The 7,807-nt window shown below is 42.9% G+C and overlaps 1 protein-coding gene across 29 annotated transcripts in view; it reads right to left on the bottom strand.

Moving 5' to 3' along the window:
- Positions 1 to 7,500, bottom strand: part of CREM (cAMP responsive element modulator) — a 93,468-nt gene extending 85,968 nt beyond the window's left edge. For 26 of the 29 annotated variants that reach the window (XR_013825777.1, XM_079911195.1, XM_079911166.1 and 23 more), the window contains exon 1: positions 7,237 to 7,500. The gene's annotated coding sequence lies outside the window, so the exon portion shown is untranslated. Of the gene's footprint in view, positions 1 to 670; positions 762 to 4,039; positions 4,064 to 6,176; positions 7,208 to 7,236 lie in introns of those variants that run through there. The other 3 variants (XM_079911185.1, XM_079911191.1, XM_079911174.1) reach the window with 3 other exon arrangements.
- Between the last annotated feature and the right edge of the window lie 307 nt (positions 7,501 to 7,807).

A 7,807-nucleotide genomic window follows, 5' to 3' on the forward strand; every position in this document is an offset into this window, starting at 1 on the left:
CTTACTACTATTCAATTGCCTTATTTTCTTAGGAAAAAATTCCAAAAAATTAAATCATGTGCTACTTATCATTTTCCACTGAAGAGAGTGCAGTGCTGCCTAAATCATTTCACACACACTACAAATCGCTCATAAGTATCAGCTCTATTTTAAAATAATAATCACTTAATAAACTGAATGAATCTATCATTTTCTCAAATTTCATTCCACTGAAACAAATTTGTCAACTATTTTTCATTTACCTTAACTTCAAAACTGGGTTTTGTCAAAGAATTTTAACTGCAAACAAAATAGTAACCGTTCCTTTAAAATCTCCTCTGATAGCCTTTAATCCATTAAAAAAGCTGTTTTAGACACTCTAGCAATTAAACCCCCCCTTTTTTTTTTTTACTAATATCTCTTTAAAATACACATTTGACATGCTGAATGAAGTAAAGTTGGGAAAGAAAAAGACAAAAGGAGAGCAGTGAGCCCTCAATTTGTTTTAGATTTGAAAGGACCAACACCCGCATCCCTAAGTTCCTTCCAGGCGTCTATGCCAGCAACAGAGATGCTTGGCAACAAACATGCTATTTCCGGGGTTCCCTCCTAAGTGGTCTCTCTAAAATGATGTCACACCATCCCACCCAATTTGGAAACTGAGTCAGCAGGCAAGTGTGCTGCAACTTACTACGGGCACCAGGACAATGGTTACTGTTACCACCTGCCCCCACACAACCATAGCGACAATGTGGAAAGGTAAGGCACTTGAACCAGGCAACCTACAACATGAACAAGAAACAAGGATGGTGACATTCATTCAGATTAAACCTTATTCTGTGTTATATTACACTGGCATTTTATGTGGGGACATCTTATCTTCCATAACAACTGTGTAACCATGAGGGCAGGGGCTACTGATTTATTAAACAGTGATTGGCACCCAAGATACCCCAGCCCTTGTGCTTGGCACCAAGACACAGGTAACAAGATGTCCCTGATCTCCAGCAGCTTTGGTTCTAATGAGGGAGACAGATGTTTAAACAAGGAATAATGATAATATTATCTGAATAATAATGATGAGTACGGCACCATATAAGAAGAGAGAAGTAACTCCCAATTTCTCTTGGAAATACCATATTCTTTGGTTTAATTTCTGAGTAAGTAATACATTATGATTCAGAACTCAAAAAGTAGAAAAAGGTATTTGGTGAAGTCTGGGAACAGCCACCCATTTCCTCTTCCCAGAGGCTGCCAGCATTGAAGACAGTCTCAGCTTCCTGCCACCCCATCACAAGACATCAAGAGAGCAAATGACTAGCCTCACAACAGAATAATGACCATCAGATAAACCTGATCCTGACTCAGGCTCATCAGAGAATTATTTCATTCCAACTACTCTCTAAGAAGTCATCACTGATTGATCACCTGCTTGCCAAATCTTCAAGAATGATCTTTAGTCCCTATCCTCAACATGCCTACAGCATTTCCTACTCCCCAAATTTCACCCTCCTTGAACTCTTCAGGACACCACGTTCATGTTTCCCTTCCAAGTTATCCAGTCCTTCGCCTTAGTCTCCTTTGGCCCACTCTTTAAGTACTGGTATTCCCAGGCTTTCAGTCACAAACACCTCCACACTCTCCCCCTAGGCTGCCTCATCTCCTCTTGATGTGTCTCAAATCTCACCTCCAGCCTGGACCTCTCTCTCCTGAGCTCTAGCCTGTATGTATCTGCCTATTCGACATCTCTTAACGGTTTCTTCAGAGATCCTCAAGTCTAATATGTTTAAAACTAACTTCAACTCCCTTGCTCTGCATCTCACCTCTTGCTGTACTTTTATCTCGATTGGGGAGTGACATCACCATCGGCACAGCCACCCTATCCAGGAGTCCTCTCTCTTCATTCCCCACTTCCCTTGTCCCCAATTCCTGAGGTGGCAACACGGTCTAGTGGTCGTAGCATAGCAGTGTGCAATATAAACAGTGTGGCACTGGAGGTTGATCTGGGTGTTAACTTGAGTTCTACCCCTTATTAGCTATGGTTTTTGCAAGAAAGGCAAAATAAAGATCCCACTGCAATTAGCACGGTCAAAACAAAAAGAAAAGAACGTGGAATAAAGGGAAGTACACCTCTAACGGAAGCAGGAAGAGAAAGAACACAGAAAAGTATGATCTGTTTCTTGAGTTCTGGATGAAGAAAGGTTTTAGCCTTTTGGGAAAGTAGAAGATCCTCAGCGGTTAACTATGATTTAAGTAGCAAAGCAAGTAAGGTTTGAAAGAAAGTAGGAGAAGAATATGAAGCTTACATTGTAAAGCTGGTCCTCCTCAACCAAGTCAATTAAGAAACTGGGAAAAGGGAGGCTAGCTAGGAGAGAGAAGTACCGTTGACCCTTGAACAACACAGGTTTGAAACAGTATGGGTCCACTTATATGCAAATTCTTTTCAATAAATATATTGGAGGGACTTCCCTGGTAGTCCAGTGGTAAAGCATCCGCCTTCCAATGCAGGGGACACGAGTTCGATCCCTGGTCAGGGAACTAAGATACCACATGTCATTGGGGGCAACTAAGCCCACACACCACAACTAGAGAGAGAAAACCCACGTGCCGCAACTAGAGAGAAGCCCACGCGCCACAACGATAGATCCAGCACAGCTCAACAAATGTCCTGCGTGTCGCAACTAAGACCCGACGCAGCAAAAATAAATAAAAACAAATAAATAAATTAATTAAAATATATTGGAAAAATTTTTGGAGATTTGCAATAAGTTGAAAAACTCACAGATGAAACTCATAGCCTATAATTATTGAAACAAGAAAAAGGTATGTCATGAAAGTGTAAAATATATGTAGATACTAGTCTATCCTTACACAGGCATAAGGTGATATTTAATAAAAATAATGTGTTAGTTTTCTTACTGTTTTATAACTTTGCTTTCAAAGAACTACATTACTGTACAGTATTCCTCTCTCTCATAGTTGGAGGAACTGCAAATCAGCTATCGTCATAGGTAAGTGGTTTTTTTAAAAAAAGTAACAATGTTTCCAATACTGTAATATGAATATGACTGTAATACTGTATGCCATAAATTTCTACAATGATTCATTCATTAGTGTTTGGGCTAGGCTACCGTGAAGCAATCGTATCAATTACACTAGGCAATCATATTGCTGCTTCTGCGCTATTAATGTATGAATCGTTACCTATAAATAAATACAGATTTCTTTTTCACATTATCTTTTCATTTTTGATGTCAAGTGTCAGTAATACATATTACATCTGCAGTGTTTTGTATCATATGACAATACTGATGTAGGTACAGACAAATGATTCATCTCATAAACTTATGGTATTGATAAATACAGTACAGTACTGTAAATGTATTTCTCTTCCTTATGATTTTCTTAACATTTTCTTTTCTCTCGCTTACTTTAGTGTGAGAATACAGTATATAATACATACAACATAGAAAACATGTTTTAACTGTTTACATTATTGGTAAGGTTTTCTGGTCAACAGCAGGCTATATTAGTAGTTAAGTTTTGGGGGAGTCAAAAGTTATACAGGGATATTCAACTGAGCAGCAGTCGGCGCCCCTAACTCCCACGCTGCTCAAGAGTCAACTGTAATTACAAAACGCCACGTATGTGAAGTTGACAGGGACGCGCCTATGGTTATTATGCATTTTAGGGGAAGGAGATTAGTACAGGAAAAACAAAGCAATACAGTAGTATAAGGAAATTATGCCACTTTCAAAGTTTTGTAATCTTTGTGAAGTAGTTAGAATAACTTTCAAATAACAAGTTTTACACTTTTGTGTAAAAACAGAAGTGGCCAGGAACAGTTCTCCTAAATAATTATTTGAAACACTTGTAAATATTGTCTTTACTATTTTGAATATGAATCATACAGAAAATCAGGCAGCATTCTAATACAGATTCAAGGTCACTCCAGTTTAATTGCTTCAGATACCCATTATTATTTAAGAAATCTAAACTCTTTACTAAAATCACCAAAGGATTAACTATTCAAGCATCCCTTTTTCGGTTCATTCCCCACCTGGTGCCTGCTTTCGTCTATTTCAGTCAATGAAGAGCAGAATCCACTGCTAAGGAGGAAATGAAAAATGAAATTCAAATAGTCATGGCCTATCTCCACTTTTCCAAGCACACCCCGCCAGGCCGAGCCCCGGCCCCATTTCATGAAGGGAAACATAACTTTCAATCTATTGGGGAAGTTATTTGCTTGGCTAATCATTGTAGGGCTTTTCTTTCAACAGAACACTTCATTACCGCACTTTAAGTACATTTCAAAACATTTATTTACACATAAAGTACAACTGCATCGACTACTAACTAGAAAATCTGGGAAAGAGTATATAAGACACTGGAATTAGCTAAGGTTCACAGAAACGAATTTCAACATTATTATACTTACCTAGGTTGGTCCTATCTTGTGTATATGAACAAAACTAGTACCTAAGTGTAGAAACATGCCTAAATAAGTTCAATTTAACTCCTCCATCAATTTTAAGAGGTGCAAAAGCATCCCAAGTGTCTTTATGCGTGATATATAGTTGCCCCAATTCCAGAGCTGGAAGCTTTCATCATAATCAATGCTAGGATATAAATTCCTAAGCATTTCTAGGCAAAAAAATAATTTTTGTGCTACCAATGAAAAAAAAGAGGCTGTTTGAGAATATGAACACAACTCTATGACATTTGACATTCTGAGTTAGGATGGTCTAATTTTAAATCTGCTGAGTTAAAAAAACAAAAACAAAAACTTCACTAAGATAACCTTGAAGAAACTGAGTTTGTTTTCTGGAATTCTCAAAAGTAAACAATGTCAGAATCACATGAACCCCACTGTTAAAATTTCACAGGGTTTCATTTTGACATTTGATTGGTCTGGTTGTACTTTTCTGTTCAGAAAGTATGCATGAAGATGCTTCCCATTTGGGGAGAACTGAGAGACTTCAAAAGAGCCTCACAAAAAGTTGCTAGTAAGGTTTTCTTGGAGGCAAGCGTCCTTCTTCACCAGTGAGATAGTTATTTAAACAGTGCTAAATAACCTACTAGCTCATGCCTTCACTCAAAATTGTTTCACATATACCTTGCCAGTAATTTCCCATAACACTCCTGGGAAGGTCAGTCAAGATTTGCAAACTAGATATTTTAAAAAATTGCTATAACTGTTATTATACCAATAAGACTTGGCTTGTCTTCATGAGTAATATTAAGATAAATCCCAGCTAATGTCATCCTTAGGTTTTCCTCTTCATTCTCCCTTATTGGCTACTGGATATCCTACAGCATCATTAAAAGAAAACCCATGAATGAGAGATTTACTTTTAAGAACAGGGCACTCTTTATTGTGTGATTCCCATGGTAAAAAGTATTTTAAACACCCTGTGCTCTTTAAAATGAAATTAACAAAATGATTTTAAATGTTTACTTCTACATATGTATAATGAATGAGAAACACTTTCCTTGAAATCTATACTTTTACAATATATATATACTTGTACTGATAATATTGAAATTGTATTCAATGCACACACTGCTATTATCAAAGTTGACTTTTATATATGTCGACATCAGTTCAATAAAGTAGAAATACTTAACAGAATTCAAAGACATTTCAGGTTTATTTCCTTAATGACCAATACTGATTGCATGTCAAAACATCAATGGTTCAACTGTTAAGTGTTTGCATTGTTCAGTTTTATGTTTAAAAGTCTACCTAAATGGGACAAGACATTTAAGCACTTTCCAATAGACTACCCACTTCAACAATAAACCTGACTTACTTTTCTGGCCGAATATTAACCCGTAGAGAATACCAGGTTGGGGAAAACAGGATCAGGAATATACGTCTATACTGGTAAAGATTCAGTCAGTGTTCCTTACGTATGTTAACAACCTGAAACTCTTCCTTACTTTTCATGAAATGTGCGTAATTTTAAACATGATTTCATATTTTAATCATGTAGTGATTTGCCCCAATAGGAAACTAGAGTAGTCTATGGAGTCTGGAGTTTGTTAAACTCACCCAATTTCAGTAAACTGCTGGAACAATGTGAAAACAAAAAGACTAAAGAGCTCCTTTGTGTTTACACATTCAATAAAAATTTATTCATACACTCATAAAATGTGTACACAAAACATCCGTGTAATTACAACTTCACACTCACCAAAGCGACTCCAGGTTGAACAGTCACTGGGCAAGCATTTGCTTACACTGAACTATTTACAGATGCACCAAAAATGTTTGTGTCATTACCAACACTTAACATGACAATGCTTTCAGTGTTTACTCATCCAGGATCAAATCCATTGAAAAGCTGCGTTTGGATCAATAAGCAGCTTTTTAAACATCAGTATCTTAATACTTAGCATAAGTTGGCCAAAACACATTGTTTGCAATTTGCCTTTCTTTGGGGGAAAAAAGTTCCTTTAAGTTCAAAGTTTCAAAGACTACGACTTTGAAGGGAAAGCAGCTTGTTATCCAAAAGCAGGATCAAGACTAGGAGAAAAATATGGAACCCACGGGGAAAAAACTAGAGAACACGAATTATTCATGTAATCTAATCTTCACACTGGACCTCTAGCCCTGCGCATCTCGGTTTGTGTTTGTTTCCAGGGAGGGTGGCTGCACTCCCAGCAGCCCGGCGAATTAGGCAGGAAAGGAAAAGTTGTTCGGAAGCCGCTCCGGTGAGCCGCCCGGTTACAAGGCCTCCAGTGCGGACCGACGCTGGTCCCGCGGGTCAGCATCGCTCTGACCCCGGCCGGCCGGCCGCCCCTTCCCGAGCCGCGCAGGGAGCGTGAGAGGCTCACACTCGGGACCGGGTGCGGGCCCCGGCGGGGACCGCGGGGAAGACGTCCGAGGACGCGCGTCCCTCTCAGTTCGCGCTCCGGCTCCGGGGGCCTTGCCGGGCTGGCTGGTCCCGGCGCAAAGGGGACGCGGGGAACAAGGGCGGCGCGCCTTCCAGCAGCGCCCCGCTCGCTCGGTCTCGGGCCGCGAGGACCGGGAGGCGGCGGCTCTGGCGAGTGACGGGAGAGGACGGAGCCACGTCGCCCGCCTGTCCGGCGGCCTCCGCTCCCTCGGAGCCGGAGAGGTGGCCCCTCGGAAAGCGCCCGCCGGGTGCGCGGGGCAAACAGCGGGGGCGGCCGGGGCTAACCGCTCCGCCCTGCCCCCGCTCCGGCGCCCCCGCCTTAGGCTCCGCCGGCCCCGCCGGCCGGCGCGCCACTTACCCGCCGCGAAGCGATTTACGTAGCGGGCCTCGTCACTGCTTACGGACGCGAGGAGGTGGGACGACAAGCCCCACCGGGACCGGCGCCGGCCCACGTCGCCCCACGTCAGCACTGATGCGGCCACCGCGGCCTACCCGCCGAGCGCGACCCAACGCGGCGTCGCAGCCGCCCGCCCGCGGCCTCGAGTCCGCCCACTCGCCGGCCCAGCTCCGCGCTGCACCTGCCCCTGCCCGGGGGACGCCGCGTGAATCCACGCTCGAACCCCGCCCCCTACCGGCCGCCGGAGGGAGTGCGGCGCCGACAATCCAACAATTGAATGGAACGGGGCGGGAGAGGGGGGTTGAGGGGCGGAGCTGAGGGTGGGCTGGGGGCGGGGTCTGAGGTGGGGGAGGAGGAGGTCGGGGCCCGAGGATGAAGGGGAGCGTGGCTGGAGGCGGGGCCTGAGGGTGGGGGACTAGAAGGAGTTGGGTCTGAGAACGGGGGAGGAGGGGCCAGGGGCGAGGCCGGGAGGAGGAAGTAGGCTGGTTGGGGAGGAAGACCGCCTCGGGGACGGGGCCTAAGGGGCGGGCGG

Source organism: Stenella coeruleoalba (genome assembly GCF_951394435.1).
Source record: "Stenella coeruleoalba genome assembly, chromosome: 2".
In the NCBI taxonomy this organism is placed as follows: Eukaryota; Metazoa; Chordata; class Mammalia; order Artiodactyla; family Delphinidae; genus Stenella; species Stenella coeruleoalba.